The sequence below is a fragment of the Schistocerca cancellata genome, chromosome 4, assembly GCF_023864275.1.
Source record: "Schistocerca cancellata isolate TAMUIC-IGC-003103 chromosome 4, iqSchCanc2.1, whole genome shotgun sequence".
NCBI lineage: Eukaryota > Metazoa > Arthropoda > Insecta > Orthoptera > Acrididae > Schistocerca > Schistocerca cancellata.
Window position 1 is genome coordinate 452,809,414 of NC_064629.1, and position 19,289 is coordinate 452,828,702.

The following is a 19,289-nucleotide window of genomic DNA, read 5'->3' on the forward strand; positions in this document are numbered from 1 at the left end:
TGACGTCATTCTGACCAGTGGTGTTATTTCTACAGCGTTTTGAAAGTTTAATTATAATCACCCTGTACATTACAATCTTCTGCAGATTTCCAACTGCTGGCAGCCCCCCCCCCCCCTTCCCCTCCCTCCCGTGGCGTGGAAGCCAAGGAGGGCTCAAGTCCAGGTTGTCATTGTACAGATCACCCGACACTGAGCCAAGCGGTGGACGTTGCACGGATTGCGGACTATCGTGTAAGGTCTGTGGAAAGTTACGGACGCGTGTGGCGCGGCGCCCTTTCATCTCAAGCCGCACGGAGCAGGGTAAGAGACAGGGAGGCGGGGGTAGGCGATTCCTTTAACATCACGCGAGGCGAAGCAGCTGCAGCAGCCACACGGACATATACATAAAAAAGAGCAAATGCACTGCATCTGTAGAGGATTTGGTTGTGAGTGACTGGGCGCATTCGAGTACAGTACTACACCACCTGACTAATGTGCTGTTCTGTACCGTACATAAGAACAACTCACATGAAGTACTGTCTCCATCATTCTGACAGACATTTAGCACAGAAAATAGCGGAATTGGGATTGTCAGGTGCTATCATTGTGGACCTTTACGAGTATAAAAATAGGCATGATAGGCGAAGCAAGATGCCTTGGTTTGTTGTTTTTACTGGAGAACCTAGAAAATGTTGTTACGGAATATCGGTAATAGAACTTGCATCGAAGATGGTATGCTCTTTAGCAGGATGAATTTAAATGTCTTTACATCCCCTACAGAAGCGTTTTGTGAAGAGTTTTTTGCTATTTGTGGGGTTGTGGTACTGTCGAAAATAATGCACAAGTGGTTGAAATAGAGATTTCGCGATTGGTAATACGCCTGCATGGTCTTCATATGTATGTGTGTAGATCTGTCAGCGGTGGATGGTTGTGGTTCGAATGAGTAACTTGCTAACTGTTCGTCTATAAATTATATTGCTCTATATGATCACTCTGTAGGTTCGGGGAAGGGAAACTCTCACGATCCAGGATGCTAAGTACTGTCTACACACTATTGGCTCTGAGCACTATGGGACTCAACTGCTGTGGTCATAAGTCCCCTAGAACTTAGAACTACTTAAACCTAACTAACCTAAGGACAGCACACAACACCCAGCCATCACGAGGCAGAGAAAATCCCTGACCCCCCCGGGAACCCGGGCGTGGGAAGCGAGAACGCTACCGCACGACCACGAGATGCGGGCTACACACTATTAATTAACGAATAACTTCTTACTTCGATAAAAATACCCGAAATCTACAGATGGTTTCGGTGGTGTATCAGAGCTGGAAGGTGTAAACAAAAGAAGCGAAGCTCATCTGGTAAGCAATAAGAGCATATACTCCAGGGGAAAAAGAGTATCAGAGCAGCAGAACTTAGCTCTGTACACATGCCAACTCCCTGTTGCCGATCCCTACACGGTAGAGTAGAAGTGAAATGGACGTGTAGCACTAAGCCAGACTTACTTTGCATCAAGTGCATTGATACGTGTGTCTACCGACAAGCTCTCTGATGTGTCGTAGCAGTACACGGATTTGCTTTCAGACGAAGAGTTTCCAATTTGCACCACTCGTTCAGTCCCATCTAGGTATGAAGCAAGTGTTATTACACTTCATGATCTTCCTATCCAAAATGCATGCTTGTGCATCAGGTAGAGGCGAATTCTTGGAATTTTTTTTAGTAGGATGGTGTGTAATACACGCAAACATCATCGTATCAAATCAAACAACGCATGCTTATGCCGGTAATATGACCATATACATACGGAAAAATGACATGACAGCGGTAAAAATCGAGGAAAACCTGGTATAATTACGACAAATTCATGGGAAATTCGTAAAACAGAGAGAAATAAGACGAAATATATAAAACCGTGAAAAAACTAGGAAAGTTACGTAAATTGAATCAGAATACGTAAATTACAGAAAAAGTACTACGAAATGCAGGGAATTCACGCGGATTGGCGGTACCCTTACACTCAAGACCGAAAAAAAGGCTTAAAATTTATGCTCTGGCTGCATTCAGTTTTAACCCTTCCCCGGCCCTGTAAACTACGTCGGTTTCCTTTCCCCGGAAGTGTCACCATGCGAACCATTCAACGAAACATCATCGATATTGGCTTTCGTAGCCAAAGACCTACTCGAGTACCCTTCATCACTGCACGACACAAAGCCTTATGCCTCGCCTAGGGCGGTCAACATCAACATCGGACTGTTGATGACTGGAAACATGTTGCTTGGTCGGACGGGTATCGTTTCAAATTGTATTGAGCGGATGGACGTCACTAACTATTGGCGCCAAGAATAACTCCGAAAGCATGATAGGAGCTGAAAAGTTTGTGGGACAAATGTTGTATGGGACGATGGGGACCATAATATGACGTTGCGTTCTTTGTAGCTGGGTGGGGTCGCGTCAGAGATATGAAAGTCAACTTTGTTTTTTTAAATGGGATGCTATAGTTTGATACTTATTTTCTGATAGCGGCTATCGAGACGAATCGAATGATGTGTAACACTAAGGTCTTTGCAGGACAACGAAGGTCAAAAAGGTGGCATGAACGTCCATTTAGAGAAGGTGTTCGAAGTGATGACCATTGGTATCAATGCAGTGCTGCAATCGTCTTACCATGGACTGAATGGTATTCCTTATCACATCGGCACTTATTGAGGCACATGCTCCGACAATTCTCTCTCGCATATCTTCAGGTGCAGTTGGAACGTCTGTATACACAATGTCTTTCATAAATCCCCACAATAAAAAATCCAGAGACGTCAATTCTGGCGAACGAGCCGGCCACGACATATCTCCTACTCGTCCAATCCAAAGATTTGGGAACTCTCTCTCCAACTCATTTCTAGCCATCAGCAAAAAATGTGCCGAACACCCATCATGTTGATACCACATTCTGTTCCTTGTTCCTAAAGGTATTTCTTCCAATGACAGACCTAATGTTTCTTGCAGCAATGTGGTGTATTTCCTACCATTGAGATTCCCTTCGATGAAATAGGGGCGTATAATTCTGTCCTCCAGAACCCCACACCATACATTCACCGACCATGGTTTTTGGTGTGCAACTTGCCGCAGCCAACATGAATTTTCAGTTGCCCAATAATGCATGTTACGCAAATTAACATTTCCATGGTTCGTGAAAGCAGCCTCGTTAGTAAACTAAATCAAATTAATAAATTTGTCATCCCTCTTAATCTGAAATTCAGTTCATCGGCATGTGTCATCCCTCTGAATCTGAAATTTAGCTCACCGGCAGAATTCAATGTGATGCATGCAAGCCGTACCAGTTAATTCTTGGTCTAGACTGATATGGTAAGGATGATAGTTATGGCGATGCAGAACACGAAAAACACTCTTCTGGCTCATGCTAGATTGCCTTGCGATTTGATGCGAACTAACAAAAGGATCTCGAACCGCAGTGGTAAGAGTACCAATTGCCGTTTCCTCATTGGTGGCTTTCCTTTGCCGGATATGCTTCCGATGCGTTAAAGATCCAGTAGCTCTCAATTTGTCATACACATAAACTATGTTATCAAAAGTATCCGGACACCCCCAAAAACATATCATTTGCATATTATGTGCGTTGTGCTGCAACCTACTGCCAGGTACTCCATATCAGCGAACTCAGTAGTCATTAGACACCGTGAGAGGGACGCTCCGCAGAACTCACGGACTTCGAACGTGGTCAGATGACGGGGCGTCACTTGGGTCATACGTCTGTACGCGAGATTTTCACACTCCTAAACATCCCTAGGTCCACTGTTTCCAATGTGATAGTAAAGTGGAAACGTGAAGGGAGACCACCAACAGTTGAAGAGGGTCGTAATGTGTAATAGGCAGACATCTATCCAGACTATTATACAGAAATTCCAAACTGCATCAGGATCCAATGCAAGTACTGTGACAGTTAGGTGGGATGTGAAAAAACTTGGATTTCATGGTCGAACGGCTGCTCATAAGCCACACATTATGCCAGTAGATGCCAAACGACGCCTCGCTTTGTATAAGGAGTGTAAACGTTGGACGATTGAACAGTGGAAAACGGTACACGCTGTGGCGATTGGAGGGCAGGGTGTAAGTATGGCGAAAGGCCGGTGAACTTCATCTGCCAGCGTGTGTAGCGCCAACAGTAAAATTAGGATGAGGTGGTGTTACGGTGTGGTCGTGTTTTTCATGGAGGGGGTTTGCACCCCTTGTTTTGCGTGGCACTATCACAGCACAGGCCTACATGGATGTTTTAAGCACCTTCTTCCTTCCCACTGTTGAAGATCCATTTGGGGATGGCGGTTGTATCTTTCAACACGATCAAACACCTATTGATAATGCACGGCCTGTGGCGGAGCGGATACACGTCAATAACATCCCTGTAAGGTTCAAAATGGTTCAAATGGCTCTGAGCACTATGCGACTTAACTTCTGAGGTCATCAGTCGCCTAGAACTTAGAACTACTTTAACCTAACTAACCTAATGACATCACACACATCCATGCCCGAGGCAGGATTCGAACCTGCGACCGTAGCGGTCGCTCGGCTCCAGACTGTAGCGCCTACAACCGCACGGCCACTCCGGCCGGCATTCCTGTAAGGGGCTGGCCTGCATACAGTCCTGACCTGAATCCTATAGAACACCTTTGGGATGTTTTGTAACGCCAATTTCATGCCAGGCCTCACCTACCGATTTCGATGCCACTCATTGTAGCACTAAAGAAGAATGGGCTGTCATTCTCCAAGAAACCTGCCAGCACCTGATTGAACGTACGCATGCGAGAGTAAAAGCCGTCATCAAGACAAATGGTGGGCCAACACCATACTGAATTCAAGCATTACCGATGGAGGGAGCCACTAAATTGTAAGTCATGTGCAGCCAGGTGTCCGGATACTTTTCATCACGTAGTGTATTTAAATGTACGGCGTGTACGGTAAGTATGTTGAGGATATCTTTCAGCGTATGAGTCTCTAGCTCTCTCTGAATTTCGTTGGAATTCTCCGTAAATCAGAAGCATATCGACTTCGTCTTCGAAGGAATACATCATTCACATTCGCTTCATTCGCCAACCGTTCCTATTAGTGTTGTATTGCGAAACCGTCGAATGGTGTTTACATGCCAATGGCACATTAAATGGATACGCCGAATTCGGCGAATATTTACTATTTACTCGGAATACGAGAGAGAATTGTCAGAACATGTGCTTCGATAAGTGCCGATGTGATACGGAATACCACTCAATACGTGATAAGAAGATTGCAGCACTGCACTGGTACCAATGGTCAGGGGACTGATGACCATAGATGTTAAGTCCCATAGTGCTCAGAGCCATTTGAACCAATGGTCATCACTTCGAACACCTTCTCTAAATGGACGTTCATGCCACCTTTTTGACCTTCGTTGTCCTGCAAAGACCTTAGTGTTACACATCATTCGATTCGTCTCGATAGCCGCTATCAGAAAATAAGTATCAAACTGTAGCATCCCATTTAAAAAAACAAAGTTGACTTTCATATCTCTGACGCGACCCCACCTAGCAACAAAGAACCAAACGTCATATTATAGTCCCCATCGTCCCATACATTTGTCCCACAAACTTTTCAGATAATATCATACTTTAGGAGTTATTCTAGGTGGCAATATTTAGTGACCCACCCTGTACACTGACGATGCCATCCTAAACACAAGAATAGTGTAGAAGGAACTACACTCCTGGAAATTGAAATAAGAACACCGTGAATTCATTGTCCCAGGAACTGGAAACTTTATTGACACATTCCTGGGGTCAGATACATCACATGATCACACCGACAGAACCACAGGCACATAGACACAGGCACCAGAGCATGCACAATGTCGGCACTAGTACAGTGTATATCCACCTTTCGCAGCAATGCAGGCTGCTATTCTCCCATGTAGACGATCGTAGAGATGCTGGATGTAGTCCTGTGGAACGGCTTGCCATGCCATTTCCACCTGGCGCCTCAGTTGGACCAGCGTTCGTGCTGGACGTGCAGACCGCGTGAGACGACGCTTCATCCAGTCCCAAACATGCTCAATGGGGGACAGATCCGGAGATCTTGCTGGCCAGGGTAGTTGACTTACACCTTCTAGAGCACGTTGGGTGGCACGGGATACATGCGGACGTGCATTGTCCTGTTGGAACAGCAAGTTCCCTTGCCGGTCTAGGAATGGTAGAACGATGGGTTCGATGACGGTTTGGATGTACCGTGCACTATTCAGTGTCCCCTCGACGATCACCAGTGGTGTACGGCCAGTGTAGGAGATCGCTCCCCACACCATGATGCCGGGTGTTGGCCCTGTGTGCCTCGGTCGTATGCAGTCCTGATTGTGGCGCTCACCTGCACGGCGCCAAACACGCATACGACCATCATTGGCACCAAGGCAGAAGCGACTCTCATCGCTGAAGACGACACGTCTCCATTCGTCCATTCACGCCTGTCGCCACACCACTGGAGGCGGGCTGCACGATGTTGGGGCGTGAGCGGAAGACGGACTAACGGTGTGCGGGACCGTAGCCCAGCTTCATGGAGACGGTTGCGAATGGTCCTCGCCGATACCCCAGGAGCAACAGTGTCCCTAATTTGCTGGGAAGTGGCGGTGCGGTCCCCTACGGCACTGCGTAGGATCCTACGGTCTTGGCGTGCATCCGTGCGTCGCTGCGGTCCGGTCCCAGGTCGACGGGCACGTGTACATTCCGCCGACCACTGGCGACAACATCGATGTGCTGTGGAGACCTCACGCCCCACGTGTTGAGCAATTCGGCGGTACGTCCACCCGGCCTCCCGCATGCCCACTATACGCCCTCGCTCAAAGTCAGTCAACTGCACATACGGTTCACGTTCACGCTGTCGCGGCATGCTACCAGTGTTAAAGACTGCGATGGAGCTCCGTATGCCACGGCAAACTGGCTGACACTGACGGCGGCGGTGCACAAATGCTGCGCAGCTAGCGCCATTCGACGGCCAACACCGCGGTTCCTGGTGTGTCCGCTGTGCCGTGCGTGTGATCATTGCTTGTACAGCCCTCTCGCAGTGTCCGGAGCAAGTATGGTGGGTCTGACACACCGGTGTCAATGTGTTCTTTTTTCCATTTCCAGGAGTGTATTTTTGCGTTTGGAAATTTGTGGTAAGGACTATGGGACGAAACTGCTAAGGTCATCGGTCCCTAGGCTTACGCACTACTTAATTTAACGTAAAATAACTTACGCTTAGGACAACACACACATCAATGCCCGAGGGAGGATTCGAACCTCAGACGGGGGGATCCGTGCAAACTGTGACAAGATGCCCCAGACCACACGGCTACCCCGTGCGGCGTTTTTGCATTTTAAAGCATGTCACCGTAGTGATTGGCGTAGGAAACTTACGGGGTGGTTGTATGTCTGATGTTGGACAAATATACCGTGCATTAGAATATTAAGAGTGTTGCATTCCGTACGACTAATACTTAGTAAAGTGTATGGCATTAGCAAGACAGCATTTTTTAGATGCAGTACCGTGTAACCATAGGAGCGGGTGGTCGTGCTTTACGATCATTCCTTCCATGCTGTAACCATCATGGTGCTGACCCCAGACAGTGGAATAGTGCTTCAGAATTATTAGCTCGATTGATTTACATGAAATATTTCAAGCTCCTTACATCTGGAGCTTCATATACTAGCCATACGTTTCTTCTTAAGCATCTTTTATATGACCGCAATACTCTCATACCTACTGTACATCGATAAAAGGCGCTACCCTCCTCGACACGCAAGCATCTGGAGAGTTCTTGTGCTTTTGGATGGTTGCCGTGGGTAAGATTGGTGCTGCAGAGAGAACTGTTCAAGGACAATGTGGAAGGGATCTGTCAGTCTGTGACTTTATCCTGCGAATGCTAGAAAACTATATGACGCCCATCCCCAAGGGACAGATTGCCAATTGTAATCGTGAATTCTGCTCTACGATCGATGCGCTGGAAATACGCAGAAAACCTAACTGCATCGGTATAGGACGCTGTCAGATATACCTTGTTGTAGATGATCGAATCGCCGTACTGCACCGTCATCTAACTGCATTCGCAATCTAGTATATTGTAGCTGCAAGGCCGCTGAGAGGTGACTTAGCGATGATGCAGAAATTGGGAAGTATTCTGCTGTGTCATTGGCTGGCGTTGAAATTACGGAACAGCTGGTAACACCTCTAAAATAGATCACGCTACAAACTGTTGTGTGTTGTTGTGTGTATTACAGTTCATCATCCCATATAAACAGCCCGTCCGTCCAGTGGTATGCTGTTGATTACTGCATAATGATTGACACCTGTTGGCTGAGATGGAGGTTGCCTTGGCGGAGCGCTGGATATCTGCTACTGGCCATCGATGAGCATGGGGTTAAATGTAGAGGTCATCACCTTCAGACAGTTGTGTGGAAGCGCCCCTCAATCATACAGACTCGTCCTATTTCCATATGGTGCGCTGCCCTCCACATGTCTTTTATTTTATTTATTTTTTCACCAATAAGATAACAGTACCCATTTTTATTTCTACTACCTCGCGCGTGTTGCAAACGGCACCTTCCAGCATTGGTGAACACCAGAACAGTAATCATGTACATGACTGCAAAATGAGGAGAGAATGCTGGTCGAAACGGAACGCAGACATCCGCTAGCCTGTCGCTGTGGAAGACGAGATTACCTGTATGGGTCATCACCTTCGGATACCTGTTGGAAACGCTCTACAACGCCGCCAACTCTTCCAGTTTCCATATGTAGTGTTGTCTTCCACATTTTTGTCACTGAGAAACATCGCCTCTGTGTTTTATTTCTACCGAGATGTGTGTTGTGTGATGTTCAGCTTTCTGTGAGAGCCAAAGGCTCGAAATGGGTTCAGTCGGTGTAGCATCTGGCACAGACCTCTGTCATGGTAGAAAAATGTGTATGTCAGTATACAAAACGGTAGTCATACACTGTTTTGTTAATACTGAAGAAACAATGTATTAAACTGCTTATGAAGGAACTATACAGGAAGCCCCTCTTGTGATTGATAGTCTATTGGATATGGTCTTCCTCCACTACAGTCAATAAAACTTTATGCAGGTATGTACAATCGGCTTCGAGCACGCGCCACTAATCCAATGGAACGATTCATGTACTATACGTAATATACTCGATGTCAACACGCAGACAGTATTTGTTTTTTTAGATATATCGGAAGAGAGAGACATGGCAAAATCTTTAGAACGTTCTGTTACAAGACAGTCTCTCACAATTTGATTCATAAACGCAAGTGTGATATGATACACGTTCGCAATGGTAAAATGGGACTTGCCATAGAGTACAAAACAGCAATGTCCTCATGAATTATAGAATGTTGCTGTCGAATATAAAATGGTTGTGTTTTATTCCGACATGTGAGCCAGTGTCCATAGATTTCTTTTTTCCTTCAGAGTTTAGATTCTCGATTTTTCTTAACTCCAATGACGGTCTCGAAATAACGAAGACATTCTGCCGTGATCGATAGTTTTTGCAGCAAAATAGTCGGTTTATTTCTCACTTCTACGTATGGTGGACGTGTATAGGGGGTGTATGGCCTAACTACACTCCTGGAAATTGAAATAAGAACACCGTGAATTCATTGTCCCAGGAAGGGGAAACTTTATTGACACATTCCTGGGGTCAGATACATCACATGATCACACTGACAGAACCACAGGCACATAGACACAGGCAACAGAGCATGCACAATGTCGGCACTAGTACAGTGTATATCCACCTTTCGCAGCAATGCAGGCTGCTATTCTCCCATGGAGACGATCGTAGAGATGCTGGATGTAGTCCTGTGGAACGGCTTGCCATGCCATTTCCACCTGGCGCCTCAGTTGGACCAGCGTTCGTGCTGGACATGCAGACCGCGTGAGACGACGCTTCATCCAGTCCCAAACATGCTCAATGGGGGACAGATCCGGAGATCTTGCTGGCCAGGGTAGTTGACTTACACCTTCTAGAGCACGTTGGGTGGCACGGGATACATGCGGACGTGCATTGTCCTGTTGGAACAGCAAGTTCCCTTGCCGGTCTAGGAATGGTAGAACGATGGGTTCGATGACGGTTTGGATGTACCGTGCACTATTCAGTGTCCCCTCGACGATCACCAGTGGTGTACGGCCAGTGTAGGAGATCGCTCCCCACACCATGATGCCGGGTGTTGGCCCTGTGTGCCTCGGTCGTATGCAGTCCTGATTGTGGCGCTCACCTGCACGGCGCCAAGCACGCATACGACCATCATTGGCACCAAGGCAGAAGCGACTCTCATCGCTGAAGACGACACGTCTCCATTCGTCCCTCCATTCACGCCTGTCGCGACACCACTGGAGGCGGGCTGCACGATGTTGGGGCGTGAGCGGAAGACGGCCTAACGGTGTGCGGGACCGTAGCCCTGCTTCATGGAGACGGTTGCGAATGGTCCTCGCCGATACCCCAGGAGCAACAGTGTCCCTAATTTGCTGGGAAGTGGCGGTGCGGTCCCCTACGGCACTGCGTAGGATCCTACGGTCTTGGCGTGCATCCGTGCGTCGCTGCGGTCCGGTCCCAGGTCGACGGGCACGTGCACCTTCCGCCGATCACTGGCGACAACATCGATGTACTGTGGAGACCTCACGCCCCACGTGTTGAGCAATTCGGCGGTACGTCCACCCGGCCTCCCGCATGCCCACTATACGCCCTCGCTCAAAGTCCGTCAACTGCACATACGGTTCACGTCCACGCTGTCGCGGCATGCTACCAGTGTTAAAGACTGCGATGGAGCTCTGTATGCCACGGCAAACTGGCTGACACTGACGGCGGCGGTGCACAAATGCTGCGCAGCTAGCGCCATTCGACGGCCAACACCGCGGTTCCTGGTGTGTCCGCTGTGCCGTGCGTGTGATCATTGCTTGTACAGCCCTCTCGCAATGTCCGGAGCAAGTATGGTGGGTCTGACACACCGGTGTCAATGTGTTCTTTTTTCCTTTTCCAGGAGTGTATTTTGCACTATCATGGTTTTTTGGGTGATCGGAAAATGTTGTAACTTGAGATTAACATTAACAATATATTTGGCTACAATGTAATAAAATTTCATTAACCTCATACAAATACATCGCAAGCCGTATATTTTTAAAGTGAACGTTTCCTTCCGAAGACGCCTAAAATCGCAAAATCCATACCAGAATAAGAAAAAAAAATATAAATTTGACTGTAAAACTAAAGTGCTGCATATAGCCTTACGCAGAATAAAACAAGGAAAATATTGGTGTATCACATTTTGCGATACGTTTATCGGTTCGCTTGTAATTAAAGTGTAAATTCGAGTGTCCATAATAAAAATCCTATAGTAAGAGGAGTCATCAGGAACCTAATCTAATCAGTTTAAACAAATAAAAATAAAATAAAAACAACTGATGTATACATAACATAATAATGTAATATACATAGCGGTATTACTACGAAGAACAATATCCAGTGGGGACGAACTGTGATGCAGAGACGCTGAGTCGAGCAGGTCGAACCGCGAGCTGTATTACTGTATGAGCTGAGACCGCAGAGACCAGAGCGACACCTGAGTCGCTTTGCTCAACGCTCTGGCTAGAGTCGAGACGGTGGGGTGAGCGTTGAGCGGGCGAGTTCCGAGGGTGGGGGGAGTGGTGAACTCACCCGCTCCGAGACAAATCGTCCGTTCCCTTGCGAGCAGGTTTTTGCAAGTAGTTCCTATGTTATCCGCTAGGTGGCTCTCTGTCCTGTTGCTCGCATCAACTGCCCAGAGGGCAGGACGTGCGACTGAAACGATCGCCGACAGAGTGCGATGCAAAGTTAAGCTGCGCCAGACACTGCACACGGCAGACAACGCACAGAGACGGCACGGCATATGTGAAACACAAAATCCAATGGGGCACTGCACAATGCAGGCAGCCAAGGTAGAAGCAGGGCAGAGGCCGGCGCTGGCTGTGTTGTGTGGCGTGCACTGTGCTCTGACCAGCAGAGGCGCTGCTGATATGCTCCGTGTCTCTCTCTCTCTCTCTCTCTCTCGCTCTCTCTCTCTCGCTCTCTGCCGTGGGAAACGTTTGGAGCTACCGTTCTTTTTTTCTGAATCACTGATTGTTCACTCCTTTGAAAGATTCAACTCTATGAATTAGTTCAAGAGCGGATCCCCCATCTCTACTAGAAACGCTCTGCCACTCCGTTCGGCCAGGAAGAAGTAAAGCCTCCACTTCATCTTTTTCAACTTTTCGTTACTATAATACGCAGGCAGTAATGTCATATTAATATTTTTGAATGTCCTTGATTTTCCTGCCTTCCCGATCACAAACAATGGTATCTATTGACTGCCATTAGCGTTGCTACAGAGAGTAATAGTTATTCTATCTTTGGCAAATTTAGTGCTTGTTACGGACACATTCTGTGCAGCAAGAGTTCTTGTAGGGAGCATTTTGCAGTTTAAGCAAGACATCAGCGTTAAGGATTTCATCAGGAGTCAGCTTAAGCTCTTCGACGAAGATTTCGAATTTCGGAACAAATTCGTCGGCAGCAGTTTCGTGAGCAAACGGTTTCTCACTGGAAATAATTAAATTTCAAATGCCATATTGTTTTCTCCATCGATGTAGCATGTCCTCGCTAGCTGCAAATTTTTCATTTTCACTGTCTCCATCTAACTTTTCATACAAAATCACTGCCTTTTCTTTTATGACTGTTCCAGACAATGGAGTTCCTTTTCTTCTGTCCTGCTCGAACTATATACAAAATTCAGTTTATAATTTCACTTTTAGGCTGCTTCTTTCAGCCCTTTCTCACCATCAGTCGTCGTACGACGACTTTTAAGAGTTTTCCCATTTTCTCTGCAGCCTTTAACAGTAGTTATTCCATCCCCTACCTCACGTGCAATGTTTTGAAGAGACTCGCCTTTATCTAACCTTTCAAGCATATTCAGTTTTGTTCACTAGAGCCAGAGTTACATAGTTACGTTTATTTGGTGCGAAACTTCAGTTTTACGCACTTTAACACTGAGCGAGGTGGCGCAGTGGTTGGCATACTGGACTCGCGTTCGGGAGGACGACGGTTCAAACCCCCGTCCGGCCATCCTGATTTAGGTTTTCTGTGATTTCCCTGATTCGCTTCAGACTAATTCCGGAATGGTTCTTTTGAAAGGGCGTGGCCGACTTCCTTCCCCGTCCTTCCCTAATCCGACTGAACCGATAACCTCACTGTTTTTTGTCCCTTTCCCCAATCCAACCAACCGACCTACAATCTTTAATATGTAAGAACAACATTGTCACTAATTTATAAAGCACATGCATGTACAGTAACACTTATTGATAGTTAGAAACAAGTTGTTTCACACGAAAATTGATCGAACGACTGCACATATCAACGGCGTACTGACCCATATCACGGACGGAGTCACTGACTGATCTAGACCTGTCTGTAACAACGGCCGGCGAATTAAACAAACACTGGAAATAGGATGGTCATATTAGAAATTAGAGCAAATACAGAGGCTTATCGACAATAATTCTTCTCATGTGCCATTCGCGAGTTGAACAGGGAAGGGAAACTCGCTTAGTGGTACGAAAAGCACCCTCCACAAGAGAACTTTAGCTGACTTGCGGAATACGATGTAGAAGCGAGGAGTCGGACTCCGGAGGTCGGGTCGGCGAGATTCTACTGCAGCTTCATCACTGGTAGGATACACGATTGAAAAGTAACTGCGTAATATTCTAAACATTAGCAACTCAGAGGGACTGATATGGAAAGTGGAAATGAAACAAGTTAGGGTGTGGTAAGAGGCCATTGATATCAAACCTTTACTGGAAAGGGCAAATGGCGAACCACTAAAAACAGAAGACTTTCATCTTACATTCAACAGAATTTTACTTCCAGATCTCACAGCAGCAAGATACATCAGCATGGACCTTGCTGAGGTGTGGTTGCTTGCATGCGTCAATGATACAGAAAGTCGTACCGTAAGTGCCACTAAAATGGAGGAGAATGTGTGGAGAGGTCCAACTAACCTGTGGTTCCTCAAGAGGAAGAGCAGCCTATGCAGTAGTTGTAAGACCTACTAAGGACACTGCCTACATTACGCTTGTCCGTCCTCTTTTAGAATACCGCTGCGCGGTTTGAGACCCTTACCACATAGGACTGACGGAATACATCGAAAAAGTTCAAAGAAGGGCAGCACGTTTTGTATTATCGCGAAATAAGCTAGAGTGTGTCACTGAAATATTACAGGATTTGGGCTGGACATCATTAAAAGAAAGGCGTTTCTCGTTGCAACGGAATCGTCTCACGAAATTCCAATCACCAACTTTCTCCTACGAATGCGAAAATATTTTGCGGATACCGACCTACATAGGGATAAACTATCACCATGATAAAATAAGGGAATCAGAGCTCGTACGGAAAGATATAGGTGTTCGTTCTTTCCGTGCGCTATACGAGATTGGAATTATAGAGATTTGTAAAGGTGCTTCCACGAATCCTTTGCCAGGTACTTAAACGTGATTTGTAGAGTATCGATGTAGATGTAAACCAGCAATGTGGATGATGCACCCACTTGATCCTGTAATATTAGGCAACATGGCCTTACTGTGTCAGTACTGCAAACAACTGAAAACAAGAGGAAATTATGCACCTAACTTTTTCCAGAGGGCCCGCATCTCGTGGTCGTGCGGTAGCGTTCTCACTTCCCACGCCCGGGTTCCCGGGTTCGATTCCTGGCGGGGTCAGGGATTTTCTCTGCCTCGTGATGGCTGGGTGTTGTGTGCTGTCCTTAGGTTAGTTAGGTTTAAGTAGTTCTAAGTTCTAGGGGACTTACGACCACAGCAGTTGTCCCATAGTGCTCAGAGCCATTTAAACCATTTTTTTCCAGAGGTATGCAGCTACAGTGCATAGTTCAATAATACTGGCATCACAGTGGTAGATCTGTTCCATACGTAAAAAAATCCTCCATTCAAATCTCTGTGTAGGAACTAATCAGGAATATGGCATCATGAGCAAGGACAAACCTGGTATTCTACGGTTCGGAGCATGGGGTGTTACATGCCTTAATCAAGTAAGTAGATTAGGGAATTTAAAAACGAACATGGATGAGTTGAAGTTGGATATAATGCTAATTAGCGAAGTACGGTGGCGGGAAGAACAAGACTTCTATTCACGTGAGAGTAAGATTATAAATGAATTTAGTAATGAATAAGAAAGTAGATAAACCATGAACAGCATTATTAACACAATACAGTAGACAAGATAGACATGCAGTCAAAATCTAAAACAGTAGTAAATATTTATGCACCAACCAGCTCCGCAGATTACGAAGAAATTGAAAGAATGTACAATGAAATAATAGAGATTATCCAGATAGTTACGTGAGATGAAAATTCAGTTGTGATGGGACACTGGAATTTTATAGTATGAATAGGGAAAGGAAAAATAGAACAATATGGACTGGGGAAAGAAATGGAGCCAGCCGTCTGGCAGAATTTGAGCAGAATATAATTTAATCACTGCCATCATTTGATTTAAGAACGATGACGGTTGTCTACATGGAAGATAGCTGGAGCTACTTAAGGGTTTCAGATTGCTAACGTGATGCTAACACACAGCTTTGGAAATGAAACCAGGGAAAGATAATACGGACGTCTAACAATGAAATTTACCGGTAGTGCAAAATTGCTAACAGGGGGGCCGTACGAACTTATCCCACCGATTTAATTTGTACTGACAGGATGAATAGGGTACGACTAGGAATTCAACACATGTAAATAGAGAGACGCAACTCTCAACCGTTTTAGAGAAAATCGGGTTTGAAAATTATCGGCTTGCATATTCTGCTTGCTTTGTAGGGCCACAGGTGTTCACGGAAACCGCAGGCGAGGGAATGTTCACGGAATCCGCAATCGAGTCAATAAGCTGTTTGTTTCATAAGCACGAATTCTCTGAATCGAATCTCGCTGTCGGTACCACTTCGTTTGAGAGTTATTTGCACCAATATTCGATGGTATGCGTCGATAAACATGGTACATTGTGAAATTGTGTGACAACCGAGACACGTATCTGAATGTAAGCAAAGTTTGTTTTGCATCAAAAACACTGAAAAAAATAGACACGCAAATTTTCGGCCTCCATTACATATGTCGTAGGTCGCGATTATTATTGTTTCCCATGTTTCTACAATCAGTATCACTCTGATTCATGCAGTGCTACACAGGTTATAAAAATGGTTCAAATGGCTCTGAGCACTATGGGACTCAACATCTATGGTCATCAGTCCCCTAGAACTTATAACTACTTAAACCTAACTAACGTAAGGACATCACACAGGTTATAGATTATACTTATCACAAATAACGATACAATAGTACAATTAAAATCACTACACTGATTTGATTGAAAGTTGGTGCGTGTCCTTCTTTCATTCACAATCTCCTTAAGGAAAAACTATTTCTCATTTTTTTTACGTTAAAGATTACGAAAATAGTAAATGAATGTGTAAATATTATACTTTACACGGTCATAATAAAACTGTTGTTACAATTACGTGGAAATTAAAAAAAACTACTGACAGTGTTCTTTGATCCACGGACCTCGCGCTTGTGAAACTAAGAGCTTATTCGCTGGGCTGTGGACTCCGTGGGCATACAACAGCATAAGCACACCGATAATTTTCATAGTAGATTTTTTTCACATACTGTTGAAAGTTGCGTCTTCCTGTCCATGAATATACAGTAAGCAGGTTCACATGGATGTAGGTTGCAGTAATTACGCAGTAATGATGAGACTTGGGCAGGGTGGACTAGCGTTGAGACTTGAATAAAACCAGTTTTCTGGCTGAAGACTATAACTACTGTATATTTATAATTCATTGCTCTGCTACAGCGATTTTACCATACGGCATTCGTGTGTAAAGTGGAGGCCACTTGGGAGGAAATACTGTAAACTGGCTCGTGATTGACATAGATTTTCCTGGAGAGTAGCTTAAGTGTTGTCTAAATAATCCTGTCCGGGATTGGGTATGTGCTTTGTCCGAAGAATAACCAAATATCCAGGAAACAAAGGGAACTCGGTGAAAAAAATCAAAGAAGTTTGACAAAGTATTACGATCATCATCTGCAACCACATTGTTCTCAACATTAAAAGAGCACGTGTGTAGGTCGATTCAACGACACACACACAGGTTGACAGCACTAGTACAAGCACTGTTTCTTGAAAGAAAAACTACAGAGGTTATTTCTCAATCTACAGAGCGACTACAAACAATTTCAGAAGTAGCTAAACTCTAATATTAATGGAACATGCAGATACAAGGAAAACTAAAGGATGAATGTAGAAATAAATAAATAAATGCTCTTCGAGTTTAGGGGGAATACAAAGTCCACTGAGGCGTGAATGGGAATTTGGACTGAAGAGAGAGGCGTATTCGGGTAGTCGGTGCAGTTACGCAAAGCTACTGTGACAGGGTGGCACAGAGGTTACCGCAAGTGAGCAGGAGACCTGAGCTCGAATCCTGGCCTTCGTACAAGTTTTCGTCTCTTCAGTCTCTCTCTCTCTCTCTCTCTCTCTCTCTCTCTCTCTCTCTCTCTCTCTCTCTTAATCGATGCTTGAGATTGAAAACGTCTCTGGAACCGTACACTTTCATTCTAAAAAAATATCATGGTCCATTGGTTAAGAGAGATAACGGTACCTATTCTATCTGAGGTACCTCACTTGCCGTCAGGAATTGTTCAGAAGTATTCGTACAGCTTTGCAAGTATGCAGTATAATTTGCTCAGTGATCGTTTATCAGGCAGTTGTGTGGCCAAACAAAATTGACAAAATATTGATGGCAGCGAAACAGTTTCATTACTGTGCACACAGAGGCTGACGAAGCTGAGTAAAATACTTTTCTAAGACTCTGCAGCTTCTGTATATCTGTAAATTCTGTCTGGAATTGTCAAGGTGTTGCTACAGATGGTGTCTCATGACGACACATTATAATTGTTGAGAAAATTTGAGAATAAGCTTGAACTCAAACAAGAAAATTCAAGCAAACGTTTTGTTATTGGCGGATAACAGTGAATTACTTCAGTACATTCCACAAATCTCAAAAATTCGCATTCTGAATGTCACAACGTGATGACTGGCGTAAGTTTATCAGGCTATATCTCTGCTTTGTTGTTAAGATGTTGAATATAACAACTATAGTCTTGACAAATAAATCACTACTTAACGTTAAATGTAGAGGCATGTTATATGTGCCAGCAGCATTTCCAAATTTTAGATAAATGGGTTCGTAAAATAAGTTTTCATTCCTGATGTCCTGTTTGAAACTTCTTTTCTTTCCTTTCCAGAGACTGCAGTTGGCGTGAACGCTCACGTGCCTCCGGTGTATACGTCTGCCCAGTTTAACATGTGCTGGAAACACAAACTGAAACATGACAATAATTATATATTCTTGTAATTACATTGTAGAAATAACCATTGTTTATGGATAATTTCTTCAAAAATAAAAAGAAGTGAATCAGTCTCGTGTTTACGTTAATGATTCGTAGCTCTTGAGAGCGGTCGTTTAAGATTCGTTTCTCTCTCAAACATTCTCTTCATTTCTTTAAGGGCTGTAGTTATACAAGGGACTATAGGCATACCGAGATTTCATGCTGTTACCATCAAGTGAAAATTACTTATAAGATCCTTACTCACTTGGATGAAACTAAAAGGAACTCGGGCGGCTGAATTTAGCTGTAAACCGTTAATACAAACACTTGCATAGCATTACCGCTACAACTATCATTTGTAAGAATCTCTGGATTGAAGAGCTGTTGTTTAACTGCGAGCTAAACAGGGTGTTACGGCACATTGGTTGAATAAGATAGTCTCGAAATTTTCCGTAAATTCCCCTTAATAGGCCTTTTTAATGTATTCTGGAAAAATTGGGAACTCATCCATTCCGTTTAGTGGATCTGGATAAAACATTTTCCTTGGCATGTTCAATTTTCTTAATATTATGTACAAGAACAATACAGTCTAGAAAACCACTTTCTTTCGTGTGGGGTAGCGCTGTGGTTGGCACACTGGACTCTCATTCGGGAGGACGACGGTGCAAACCCGCGTCCGGCCATCCTTAGTTAGATTTTCAGTGACTTCCCTAAATTTCTTCAGGGAAATGCCTGGATTGTTCCTTCGAAAGGGCACAGCCGCTTTCCTCCTCAATCCTTCTCTAATCCGAGCTTTTGCTCCGTCTCTAACGACCTCGTTGTCGACGGGACGTTCAAAA

General features: G+C 44.9%; 1 protein-coding gene across 1 annotated transcript in view; it reads left to right on the forward strand.

Annotated features, from left to right (window-relative positions):
- Positions 1 to 18,472, forward strand: part of LOC126184910 (uncharacterized) — a 703,300-nt gene extending 684,828 nt beyond the window's left edge. Inside the window, exon 5 of the mRNA XM_049927572.1 lies at positions 18,367 to 18,472. The gene's annotated coding sequence lies outside the window, so the exon portion shown is untranslated. The remainder of the gene's footprint in view (positions 1 to 18,366) is intronic.
- Positions 18,473 to 19,289: the final 817 nt, after the last annotated feature.